This window comes from Xyrauchen texanus, chromosome 7, assembly GCF_025860055.1.
Source record: "Xyrauchen texanus isolate HMW12.3.18 chromosome 7, RBS_HiC_50CHRs, whole genome shotgun sequence".
Lineage (NCBI taxonomy): Eukaryota > Metazoa > Chordata > Actinopteri > Cypriniformes > Catostomidae > Xyrauchen > Xyrauchen texanus.
The window spans coordinates 35,047,580-35,061,864 of record NC_068282.1 but is presented as its reverse complement, the minus strand read 5'-3'; positions in this window follow the sequence as shown (position 1 = coordinate 35,061,864).

Here is a 14,285-nt window from a genome sequence, read left to right as displayed (position 1 = left end):
AATGACTGTAAATTAGAAAGTTGTTGGCCCGACGAGATCTAGAAGTGTTCGAGTTTCATATTATTACATGCAAGCATGTTTGATATATGGACAAGTGTTTGAATCCCATTCCAGGTGTGGCTGTCGAGCCCCCTGCCACGCCGGGTACCAGATTCAGCCCGGCCCTGATGGCCGTGGGTTCTGGCCTGTGTGCAAAGTTTCAAGAGTTTTCGAGCATGTTAAGGGCCCCAAAGTCCCAGAAACCTTGAAAAACAATCAAACAATCAAAAAGCAAATCTAAACCCAACAGAGAACCCCCCTCCCTCCCACACACACACACACACACAAAAAAAATTTGGCAGGCCCATTCTGTCTGTCAGACAGAGAGACACTGAGAGAAAAAACACAGAAAGGGAGGAGGATTGGTCACTCAGAAAGAGAAAAATTTTAAGAAATCCACATTCAAACCACAATATCTGACTTTCTGTTGGTCGGAGCTAATGACTGTAAATTAGAAAGTTGTTCGGCTCGACGAGAACAATATACACGCCGAGTTTTGTAACTGTAGATAGAACTAACTAAGTTATAACACACTTCATGTGTCCTTTTTAGTCATAAATCAATTTCCTCGCCACGGCCAAACCGTTCGAGATATCAAAAATCTGTCCGAATGTAGCATCCTCAATGTCTTGACTTCATGCCGACCGAGTTTGGTGGTGATTGGATTCATTCTCTAGGCGGAAAATATATAATTCCAGAGCACGTGTTTCCAAACAACCCATAATAGCCGACTTCCTGTTGGGCTGGCGTAAAACTTAGAACACGAAAGTTGTTCGGCCCGACGAGACCTACAAGTGTACCGAGTTTCATATCATTACATGCAAGCATGTTTGATATATGGACAAGTGTTCAAATCCCATTCCAGGGGCGCTGTCGAGCCCCCTGCCACGCCCAGGTACCATCTTCGGTCCGACCCTGATGGCCGCGGGTTCCGACCCGTGTGCAAAGTTTCAAGAGTTTTCGAGCACGTTAAGGGCCCCAAAACCTTGAAAAACAAAAATAAAAGCATTTTCACTCCTCAGCAAAATCAGCACCCTCCCCCAGACACAGAGAGACGTAGGGTCAGTGAGAGAGGAGAGAAAATTCTCCAAAACATCCACATTCAAACCACAATATCTGACTTTCTGTTGGTCTGAGCTAATGACTGTAAATTAGAAAGTTGTCGGCTCGATGAGAACAATATAATTCCTGAGTTTTGTGACTGTGGGTCAAAGTGTAAAGCAACCCCCACTTTTGTCAAAAGGTGGCGCTACTGAGCCCCTGCACCACGCCCGTTTCTGAAACTTTGCACATGTGTACTGGCTAATAAATGTGATGTGTCTGTCGAGTTTCATGCAATTTCAAGTATGCTAAGAGTCTCAAAAGCATCAAAAAGAATATTCGAGTTTGAAGCGTTGCCGTGGCGACAGTATCGAAGATATCAATAATCCTTTCACATGTCTACATCTGCCGTGTGTTTACATTATACACCTAAAGTTTTAAGTAAATCGGGTAAAAATAAGTGGGTGATTTCAAAGCATTTTGAAAGTGACACACTTCCTTCTGCCAGTTGGTGGCGCTATAACTTTGACTGACAATAGTCACATCCATGCGATCGGCTTCTTCCAGCGATCACGCTGCTGCGGTTTCATGGAGATCAATTAATGTATGCAGAAGTTATAACACACTTCCTGTTTCTCTTTTAGCGCCATCATTTCGTTTCCTCGCCACGGCCAAACCGTTAGAGATATCAAAAATCTGCCGGCAATTTTTCATGCTCAATGTCTTGACATCATGCTGACCGAGTTTGGTGGCGATTGGTGGAATTCTCTGGGAGGAGTATTCCAAATTCCATTGCGTGCGTTTTCAAACAACCCTAAATAGGCGGTTTCCTGTTGGTCTGGGGTAAAAAGTAAAAGTATGAAGGATATATGAAACGATGAGATCTATACGTGCACCGAGTTTCATATTATTACATGCAAGCGTGTTTGAGTTATAGACCAAGTTTTCGGACCCTGTTCCAGGGCGCTGTCGAACCCCTGCCACGCCGGGTACCAGCTTCAGCCCGGCCCTGACAGCCGCGGGTTCTGACCCGTGTGCAAAGTTTCAAGAGTTTTTGAGCACGTTAAGAGCCCCAAAAGTGCCCCAATAGTCGTAAAAAAAAATAATAATAATAATAATCCTAACTTGAAAACAATAGGGTCCTACGCACTTTGTGCTTGGGCCCTAATAATAATCCTAACGAAAACAATAGGGTCCTACGCACTTTGTGCTTGGGCCCTAATTAAAGCTGCGAGCAGCGATGGCGAGCCCAAGCCGGTGGCACCGCCACCCGTGCCTTTAGGGTTGCTGTGCACGATGGGCAATAACGTAACCTCGCTTTGACTGTCGAGAAGAAGATGTGTGCTGTAGAGCTCCAACGAACATTCATAGCGACAGCTCTCGACCTAGTTAGAAGCATTTCTTGTTTGCATGACATGTGGACTTAATAAATCCTTATCTTGAGCCAAATAAACAAGCTGACATTCAGTACAACCTGTGTCTTTTGTTTAGAACACATACAAATGTTATTTATGTACGTTTTTGTACGGTACATAAATAAATAAAGCACCGTTTTTGAAGACTGCGCATGTGCGAACGTGCTCTACTATGTAGAACGAGCCGATTATTGAATCTGGAAATGGGTGGGGCCTGTAACACCTTTAGGAACCAAACGTGCAACACTCATAAATACCGGTTGTAAATCACATTCCCTCACTCGTCTTTGAGATGGCTTCACGTGTTTGGATCGTCGGCAGTTCCATCATCCGCACACTGCATACTCGCTTCTGTGAGCAGCGCCTGGACAGAAAACTCGGTCTTCAGTGTGAGATCACCTGGGACGGCAGAGGAGGCAGACTCTGGGAGCAGCTGTATCCAGCTCTGCGCTCTCTCAGGGCCAAAGCTACAGCTCCAGATATTCTGGTTCTGGGAAACATTTGTAAGACTTCGGTCAGGTCACTCTTTATTTCCCGAAGAAAATCGAGGCGGTTGCGGCCCACCCGACACAAACTGTTCCCTCCCAGGTGAATAATGAGAATATCTGGAGCTGGAGCTTTGGCCCTGAGAGAGCGCAGAGCTGGAAACAGCTGCTCCCAGAGTCTGCCTCCTCTGCCGTCCCAGGTGATCTCACACTGAAGACCGAGGTTTCCATCCAGGCGCTGCTCACAGAAGCGAGTATGCAGTGTGCGGATGATGGAACTGCCGACGATCCAAACACGTGAAGCCATCTCAAAGACGAGTGAGGGAATGTGATTTACAACCGGTATTTATGAGTGTTGCACGCTTGGTTCCTAAAGGTGTTACAGGCCCCACCCATTTCCAGATTCAATAATCGGCTCGTTCTTACATAGTAGAGCACGTTCGCACATGCGCAGTCTTCAAAAACGGTGCTTTATTTATTTATGTACCGTACAAAAACGGTACATAAATAACATTTGTATGTGTTCTAAACAAAAGACACAGGTTGTACTGAATGTCAGCTTGTTTATTTGGCTCAAGATAAGGATTTATTAAGTCCACATGTCATGCAAACAAGAAATGCTTCTATCTAGGTCGAGAGCTGTCGTTGCGAATGTTCGTTGGAGCTCTACAGCACACATCTTCTTCTCGACAGTCAAAGCGAGGTTACGTTATTGCCCATCGTGCACAGCAACCCTAAAGGCACGGGGGTGGCGGTGTCACCGGCTTGGGCCCGTCATCGCTGCTCGCAGCTTTAATTATTATTATTATTATTTTTTTTTTACGACTATTGGGGCACTTTTGGGGCTCTTAACGTGCTCAAAAACTCTTGAAACTTTGCACACGGGTCAGAACCCGTGGCCATTAGGGCCGGGCTGAAGCTGGTACCCGGGTGTGGCAGGGGGGCTCGACAGCGCCCCCTGGAACAGGGTCCAAAAACTTGGTCCATAAATCAAACACGCTTGCATGTAATAATATGAAACTTGGTACACATATAGATCTCATCATTTCATATATCCTTCATACTTTTACTTTTTACCTCAGGCCAACTGGAAATCGTCTATTTAGGGTTTTTTGGAAAACGCATACAATGGAATGTGAAATACTCCTGCTAGAGAATTCCACCAATCGCCACGAAACTCGGTCAGTATGAAGTCAAGACATTGAGGATGAAAAATTGGTCAGCGGATTTTTGATATCTTGAACGGTTTGGCCATGGCGAGGAAACGAAATGATGGCACGAAAAGAGAAACAGGAAGTGTGTTATAACTTCTGCATACATTAATTGATCTCGATGAAACTTCAGCAGTGTGTTTGCTGTAAGAGGCCGATCACATGGATGTGACTATTGTGAGTCAAAGTTATAGCGCCACCAACTGGCAGAAGGAAGTGTGTCACTTTCAAAATGCTTTGAAATCACCCTCTTATTTTTACCCGATTTACTTAAAACTTTATGTGTATAATGTAAACACAAGGCAGATGTAGACGTGTGAAAGGATTATTGATATCTTAAAAACTGTTGTCGTGGCAACGCTTCAAACTTGAATATATTTTTTGATGCTTTTGAGACTCTTAGCATACTTGAAATTGCATGAAACTCAACAGACACATCACATTTATTAGCCAGTAGACATGTGCAAAGTTTCAGAAACGGGCGTGGTGCAGGGGCTCAGTAGCGCCACCTTTTGACAAAAGTGGGGGGTTGCTTTACACTTTGACCCACAGTCACAAATTATATTGTTCTCATCGAGCCGGACAACTTTCTAATTTACAGTCATTAGCTCAGACCAACAGAAAGTCAGCTATTTTGGTTTGAATGTGGATGTTTTGGAGAATTTTCTCTCCCTCTCTCACTGACCCTACGTCTCTCTGTGTCTGTGGGGAGGGTGCTGATTTTGCTGAAGTGTGAAAATGCTTTTATTTTTGTTTTTCAAGGTTTTGGGGCCCTTAACGTGCTCGAAAACTCTTGAAACTTTGCACACGGGTCGGAACCCGCGGCCATCAGGGTCGGACCGAAGATGGTACCCGGGCGTGGCAGGGGGCTCGACAGCGCCCCTGGAATGGGATTCGAACACTTGTCCATATATCAAACATGCTTGCATGTAATGATATGAAACTCGGTACACTTGTAGATCTCATCGGGCCGAACAACTTTCGTGCTCTAAGTTTTACGCCAGCCCAACAGGAAGTCGGCTATTATGGGTTGTTTGGAAACACATGCTCTGGAATTATATATATTCCTCCTAGAGAATGAATCCAATCGCCACCAAACTCGGTCGGCATGAAATCAAGATATTAAGGATGCTACATTCCGGACGGATTTTTGATATCTCGAACGGTTTGGCCGTGGCGAGGAAATTGATTTAGGACTAAAAATGGACACATGAAGTGTGTTATAACTTAGTTAGTTCTATCTACAGTTACAAAACTCGGTGTGTATATTGTTCTCATCAAGCCGAACAACTTTCTAATTTACAGTTATTAGCTCCGACCAACAGAAAGTCAGATATTGTGGTTTGAATGTGGATTTCTTTCAATTTTTCTCTCTCTGAGTGACCCCTCCCGTTCAGTGTTTTTTCTCTCTGTGTCTCTCTGACAGACAGAATTGCCCTGCCAAATTTTGTGTGTGTGTGTGGGGGGTAGAGGGAGGGGGGGTTCTCTGTTGGGTGAGATTTGCTTTTTGATTGTTTGATTGTTTTTCAAGGTTTCTGGGACTTTTGGGGCCCTTAACGTGCTCGAAACCTCTTGAAACTTTGCACAAGGGTCAGAACCCACGGCCATCAGGGCCGGGCTGAAGCTGGTACCCGGGTGTGGCAGGGGGGCTCGACAGCGACACCTGGAATGGGATTCGAACACTTGTCCATATATCAAACATGCTTGCATGTAATAATATGAAACTCGGTACACTTCTAGATCTCATCGGGCGAACAACTTTCGTGCTCTAAGTTTTACGCCAGCCCAACAGGAAGTCGGCTATTATGGGTTGTTTGGAAACACATGCTCTGGATTTATATATATTCCTCATAGAGAATTAATCCAATCGCCACCAAACTCGGTCAGCATGAAGTCAAGACATTGAGGATGCTACATTGCGGACGGATGTTTGATATCTCGAAGGTTTTGGCCATGGCGAGGAAAAGAATTTATGACTAAAAAAGGACACAAAGTGTGTTATAACTTAGTTAGTTCTATCTATAGTTACAAAACTCGGCGTGTATATTGTTCTCGTCGAGCCGAACAACTTTCTAATTTACAGTCATTAGCTCCGACCAACAGAAAGTCAGATATTGTGGTTTGAATGTGGATTTCTTAAAATTTTTCTCTTTCTGAGTGACCCCTCCTCCTCCCTTTCTGTGTTTTTTCTCTCAGTGTCTCTCTGTCTGACAGACAGAATGGGCCTGCCAAATTTTTTTGTGTGTGTGTGTGTGTGAGGAGGGGGGGGGGGGTTCTCTGTTGGGTTTAGATTTTAAATTCTGGGACTTTTGGGGCCCTTAACATGCTCGAAAACTCTTGAAACTTTGCACACAGGTCAGAACCCGCGGCCATCAGGGCCGGGCTGAATCTGGTACCCGGGCGTGGTAGGGGGCTCGACAGCGACACCTGGAATGGGATTCAAACACTTGTCCATATATCAAACATGCTTGCATGTAATAATATGAAACTCGGAACACTTCTAGATCTCGTCGGGCCGAACAAATTTCTAATTTACAGTCATTAGCTCAGACCAACAGAAAGTCAGATATTTTGGTTTGAATGTGGAACACATTTCAAATTAACTTTGAAGCTCCAAAAGCACATCAAAAGTAACATAAAAGAAGGGAGTGTGTTATAACTTCTGCATACATTAACTGATCTCGATGAAACTTCAGCAGTGTGTTTGCGGGAAGAGGCCGGTCGCATGGATGTGACTACTGTGAGTCAAAGTTATAGCGCCACCAACTGGCAGAAGGAAGTGTGTCACTTTCAAAATGCTTTGAAATCACCCTCTTATGTCTCAAGTGAACAAACAGACCAACAGAAAATCAGATATTTTGGTTTGAATGTGGAACACATTTCAAATTAACTTTGAAGCTCCAAAAGCACATCAAAAGTAACATAAAAGAAGGGAGTGTGTTATAACTTCTGCATACATTAACTGATCTCGATGAAACTTCAGCAGTGTGTTTGCGGGAAGAGGCCGGTCGCATGGATGTGACTACTGTGAGTCAAAGTTATAGCGCCACCAACTGGCAGAAGGGAGTGTGTCACTTTCAAAATGCTTTTAAATCACCCTCTTATGTCTCAAGTGAACAAACAGACCAACAGAAAGTCAGATATTTTGGTTTGAATGTGGAACACATTGCAAATGAACTTTGAAGCTCCAAAAAGCACATAAAGGCAGCATAAAAGCAAGGAAGTGTGTTATAACTTCTGCATACATTAACTGATCTCGATGAAACTTCAGCAGTGTGTCACATGGATGTGACTATTGTGAGACAAAGTTATAGCGCCACCAACTGGCAGAAGGGAGTGTGTCACTTTCAAAATGCTTTTAAATCACCCTCTTATGTCTCAAGTGAACAAACAGACCAACAGAAAGTCAGATATTTTGGTTTGAATGTGGAACACATTGCAAATGAACTTTGAAGCTCCAAAAAGCACATAAAGGCAGCATAAAAGCAAGGAAGTGTGTTATAACTTCTGCATACATTAACTGATCTCGATGAAACTTCTGCAGTGCGTAAATTATAATTACATTAATAAACTGAACAGAGACCTCCGGATAAATACTGGCCTTCTGGATTAACACATTTAAGTGCTGCAAAAGATATTGACCTATGACATCAAAAATTATTCTACATTTGAATTACCTCATAGATGTGACTATTGTGGTTCACGGTCCTAGGCACTGTCCCTGTCTCAAATGGCACACTTCATATGAATTTTCAGTCTTGTGTACTTATTTCGTGTGTCCATTAACTCCATGAGACCGTAGGGTGTCTCATTTTTCATTTTAGGTATCGGAAGGGTGCTCACACATACTTTGTGGTTGATATGTGCCCTCCATGCGAACTTTGCAGAGCCCACGCTGATCGCGAGCTCTACAGCACACGTCTTCTCGGCGGTCAAAGCGAGGTTACGTTATTGCCCATCGTGCACAGCGACCCTAAAGGCACGGGGTGGCGGTGCCACCGGCTTAGGCCCGCCATCGCTGCTTCGCAGCTATATTTATTATTATTATTATTATTATTATTTTTTTTTTACGACTTACGGGGCACTTTTGGGGCTCTTAACATGCTCAAAAACTCTTGAAACTTTGCACACGGGTCAGAACCTGCGGTCATTAGGGCCGGCCTGAAGCTGGTACCGGGCGTGGCAGGGGGCTCGACAGCGCCCCTGGAACAGGGTCCGAAATCTTGGTCTATAACTCAAACACGCTTGCATGTAATAATATGAAACTGGGTACACATATAGATCTCATCGTTTCATATATCCTTCATACTTTTACTTTTTACCCCAGACCAACAGGAAACCGTCTATTTAGGGTTGTTTGAAAAGCGTACGCAATGGAATTTGGAATACTCCTCCCAGAGAATTCCACCAATCGCCACCAAACTCGGTCAGCATGATGTCAAGACATTGAGCATGAAAAATTGCCGGCAGATTTTTGATATCTCTAACGGTTTGGCCGTGGCGAGAAACGAAATGATGGCGAGAACGAGAAACAGTCAGAGTGTTATAACTTCTGCATACATTAATTGATCTCGATGAAACTTCAGCGGTGTGTTCGCTGTAAGAGGCCGATCGCATGGATGTGACTATTGTGAGTCAAAGTTATAGCGCCACCAACTGGCAGAAGGAAGTGTGTCACTTTCAAAATGCTTTAAAATCACCCACTTATTGTTAAACGATTTACTTCAAACTTTATGTGTATAATGTAAACACCCGGCAGATGTAGACGTGTGAAAGGATTATTGATATCTTAAATACTGTTGTCGTGGCAGCTCTTCAAACTTGAATTTTCTTTTTTGATGCCTGGTGCAGGGGCTCAGTTGCGCCACCTTCAGACAAAAGTGGGGTATTGGTTTCATACTTTGACCTAGAGTCAGATATTTTGGTTTGAATGTGGAACACATTGCAAATTAACTTTGAAGCTCCAAAAAGCACACAAAGGAAGCATAAAAGCAAGGAAGTGTGTTATAACTTTTGCATATATTAACTGATCTCGATGAAACTTCAGCAGTGTGTCACATGGATGTGACTACTGTGAGTCAAAGTTATAAGCGCCACCAACTGGCAGAAGGAAGTGTGTCACTTTCAAAATGCTTTGAAATCACCCCTTATGTCTCAATTGAACAAACAGTTGATAAAGAAATCGGGTATCAATATATTGAATTATGAATTATTGCAGTGATCAACTTTAATGTCGGTTAAGATGAAAATAAACTATTGCTCTGTCTAAGCCATTATCTTTCTGAAACACGTCACAAAAACTTACAGAAACTGATAACACAAACATGATGTTGGAAATATACACTTATCAGAATAGTTATATTAAACTTTAGTCTATTTCAGTTAAAGCCATTTCAGTTATAAAGCTGTCTCATGTAATTTCTCCTTTAATTCTATAATATAACCACTAGGTGGAGTTCTAAGCCTATTTTCTGTATTCTCGTTGTTTTAACGTATGAAGAAGACTTGTGTACATGTTGTTGAGAACGCAGTAAAGTGTGGCGATATTTCGTTCTGTGAGTTTTATGAGTACTCGAGTCTTTATTAAAACCAACACATGAAACATATGTCTAAAGAAAGTAGGGATGGGCTGATCGATCCGAGCGTATCAAAACGTCCGAGAATGATGATCAAATTTCAAAATGCTTTGAAATCACACTCTTATTTTATTGTAAACCTGTGATAAAACATATATGCTTGTGTTTTACATTTTTAGAAAACAAAAAAAATGGCAGCAAACAACCACTTTTATAATTATTGTTTTGCGATCTTTGCGATTGATTTTCTTTCTGATTAATTTTCTGATAAATCTACCATTTGTTGTTGAAATGACGTAGTTCCAACGGGAGTGCGAAGTGGAGGGCAGGTCCACCTTCTTCATGTAGCCAATCAGATGAGCTAATCGCTAACTCTCGATTTACTCTTATCTGATTGGTTTAAAAACACGCCAGTCACCAGAACACATCTTTAACATAATTTGGCTCAGACCCGTTCTCGTTGCTGCAATGGTACTTTTAATAATGCACACATGCATGTTAAATAATAAATAAATAAAAGAACAAATGAATAAATAAATGAATAAATAAACCATGATTACTTAAGGTTACAAATACACACACACACACACACACTCCATCATTGCAATCTTGACATCGCAGCCTGTTCATTATATCCGCAATAAAATATAATAATAAAATAGTAAACCTAACATATAAAAATTACTCTGTTTAAATTAGGGCTGGGCGATAAAACGATCTCGATATGGCATCGCGATAATATTTATTTAGACTACGATGATAAACTTTTGACATGTTTACTCGATATGGATAGACCTAACAGCCTATTACAAAGCAGAAATAAATGGACAACAGCCAGTCAGAACGCAGATTTTGGCTTGTGCGTCTAAGTACACGCCCATTTGCTAGCAGAGCACTGTTTGAGCTACCGGCAGTGAAGAAAGTGAGTGTAAAGAAAAAATGAGTGGAAACGACGAACTCGAACTATCTTCCAAAGCTGAGGAAATTGTTGACAAAAAAGGTAACAAGACGTCAATTATATGGAAGTGGTTTGGATATCTGAAAAGCGACGACGCGCAAATAAAGACGGTCTGCGAAATATGCCGTCGGTCGGTGATAACGAAGACGGGAAACACAAATAAAACCTTTTCGGTCACCTGAAAAGGTACCATCCCAGCGACCACACCGAGAGTATGAAAATACGGGCCCATGTTATTGTTACTCCGTCCAAAAGTTTTGCAGACTAGTCTTTCTGGCAAAAAACCTATAATAGGGTAATTAGGGTTACATGAGCACTACCTAAAAGGTGTAGCATAGTGACTGGTTTACAATGTTTACATTTTGCACTTTTTACTCAGATTGCTACCTCTAAAACATTTGAGATATTTAAAACCAGTACACAATTAATATTTTATTTATCTGACAGTTAAGTACTTAAATCTGCCAGGGACTTTGTGGTTCACTTGTTTACATTTGTTGTCTTGGTTGTACCTCTGCAAACATTTTGAAATGTTTGCTGCCCTGCTAAAGAAATTTGATGTGATAGTACTGTAGTCACAGCTTTTAGTTTGATATTTTATAATCAGTTACAAGGCAAGCTAACTTGCATTGTTTTGTCAAGGCAGATAAAGCATGTTTGCTAAAAGTAAAATGTTAACATTTAGATTTAAAGTTTATCAATATTCTTTTATAACAAAATATATTCTCAACCAATCCATGTTTGCACAGTTAAATGTTTGCATTGTTATTTATTTATGTTAATAAACTATATAGTTCAACTATTGAACCTTCTGGTTTCTTCAGGCATCATTATCAGTATACTTTTCAAACGGGCAGCATTATTAAATTATATATCGTAACAAATATCGATATCGATCAATATGGAAAAAATATCGTGATAATATATTTTGCCATATCGCCCAGCCCTAGTTTAAATAGTCAGTAGTACAATTCAGTATCATTCACAGTAAGCACCGCTCCACTGTGATGTTTCCAAGCATATTTTTAGCATGTAAAGCGGATGATTTTCTACGTCGGTATTAGAGCGTGAGTAAAGTACAAAGCCTATAATAAAGAATAGTTTAGCATCCAAATACATCGCAAATGTAAAAACATTTTGATTGTAAAGAGAGCGTTTTTTTTATTACGTGTTCTGTTCTGAATATCATTCAATTTCAAGGATTTGTTGTGGAATGTTTTGAGAGTATCATCAAATAAGAATAATTCTCTCGTTTTAGTGATTCCCTAGTTATTTTTTTTATAATTCTAATCCGGTAAGGCAAGTAATATTCTCTGTGTCTTTATATAAATAAACCAAAACAAAAAAGTTTGAGCACCGCTGCTTTATGGCACGTTTTGGATTGTGGTCAGCACAGAAAACAGCGCACGATTCTTAAATGGTTTGAAAGTTATATTGAAATGCTTACGAAGGAATGGATAAGAGGAATCGACTTTGTGCTTGGGCCCTAATTAAAGCTGCGAGCAGCGATGACGGGCCCAAGCCGGTGGCACCGCCACCCCCGTGCCTTTAGGGTTGCTGTGCACGATGGGCAATAACGTAACCTCGCTTTGACTGTCGAGAAGAAGATGTGTGCTGTAGAGCTCCAACGAACATTCATAGCGACAGCTCTCGACCTAGTTAGAAGCATTTCTTGTTTGCATGACATGTGGACTTAATAAATCCTTATCTTGAGCCAAATAAACAAGCTGACATTCAGTACAACCTGTGTCTTTTGTTTAGAACACATACAAATGTTATTTATGTACCGTTTTTGTACGGTACATAAATAAATAAAGCACCGTTTTTGAAGACTGCGCATGTGCTGAGCGTGCTCTACTATGTAATAACGAGCCGATTATTGAATCTGGAAATGGGTGGGGCCTGTAACACCTTTAGGAACCAAGCGTGCAACACTCATAAATACCGGTTGTAAATCACATTCCCTCACTCGTCTTTGAGATGGCTTCACGTGTTTGGATCGTCGGCAGTTCCATCATCCGCACACTGCATACTCGCTTCTGTGAGCAGCGCCTGGGCGGAAACCTCGGTCTTCAGTGTGAGATCACCTGGGACGGCAGAGGAGGCAGACTCTGGGAGCAGCTGTTTCCAGCTCTGCGCTCTCTCAGGGCCAAAGCTACAGCTCCAGATATTCTCATTATTCACCTGGGAGGGAACAGTTTGTGTCGGGTGGGCCGCAACCGCCTCGATTTTCTTCGGGAAATAAAGAGTGACCTGACCGAAGTCTTACAAATGTTTCCCAGAACCAGGCTGGTGTTTTCTGGCATTTTACCCCGTCTAAATTGGAGAGGACAGACTGGCAGGACTGGCTATGGCATTGAACGAAGCCGGCGGTGGATCAACGGCGCCATGTCTGGCTTCTTGGCAGAGAGGAAGATCGCTGCATTCACCACAGAAACATCGGCTTGTTCCATCTGTGCAGAGACGGAGTCCACCTGAGACCAGAGGGAAACCAGCTTCTGCCGAGCAACCTCCGAGAAGCTCTGCAGGTGGAACTCAGAAGATGAAGCAACAAATGTCCTTTTAAGGGCAGCAACAATGGCTCTTTTAAGAGCCACATTCACTCATTCAAATAAAAAGCATTTTCCAAGTGTGTGAAATTCGTTGTTCCTCACCTTACTTGATGTCAGGTTTCAGATGACTTGTTTTTAAATAAAAATGTCGATTCCTCTTATCCATTCCTTTGTAAGCATTTCAATATAACTTTCAAACCATTTAAGAATCGATGCGCTGTTTTCTGTGCTGACCACAATCCAAAACGTGCCATAAAGCAGCGGTGCTCAAACTTTTTGTTTTGGTTTATTTATATAAAGACACAGAGAATATTACTTGCCTTACCTGATTAGAATTATAAAAAAAATAACTAGGGAATCACTAAAACGAGAGAATTATTCTTATTTGATGATACTCTCAAAACATTCCACAACAAATCCTTGAAATTGAATGATATTCAGAACAGAACACGAATAAAAAAACGCTCTCTTTACAATCAAAATGTTTTTACATTTGCGATGTATTTGGATGCTAAACTATTCTTTATTATAGGCTTTGTACTTTACTCACGCTCCAATACCGGCGTAGAAAATCATCCGCTTTACATGCGTAAAAATATGCTTGGAAACATCACAGTGGGCGGTGCTTACTGTGAATGATACGAATTGTACTACTGACTATTTAAACTAGGGCTGGGCGATATGGCAAAATATATTATCACGATATTTTTTCCATATTGATCGATATCGATATTTGTTACGATATATAATTTAATAATGCTGCCCGTTTGAAAAGTATACTGATAATGATGCCTGAAGAAACCAGAAGGTTCAATAGTTGAACTATATAGTTTATTAACATAAATAAATAACAATGCAAACATTTAACTGTGCAAACATGGATTGGTTGAGAATATATTTTGTTATAAAAGAATATTGATAAACTTTAAATCTAAATGTTAACATTTTACTTTTAGCAAACATGCTTTATCTGCCTTGACAAAACAATGCAAGTTAGCTTGCCTTGTA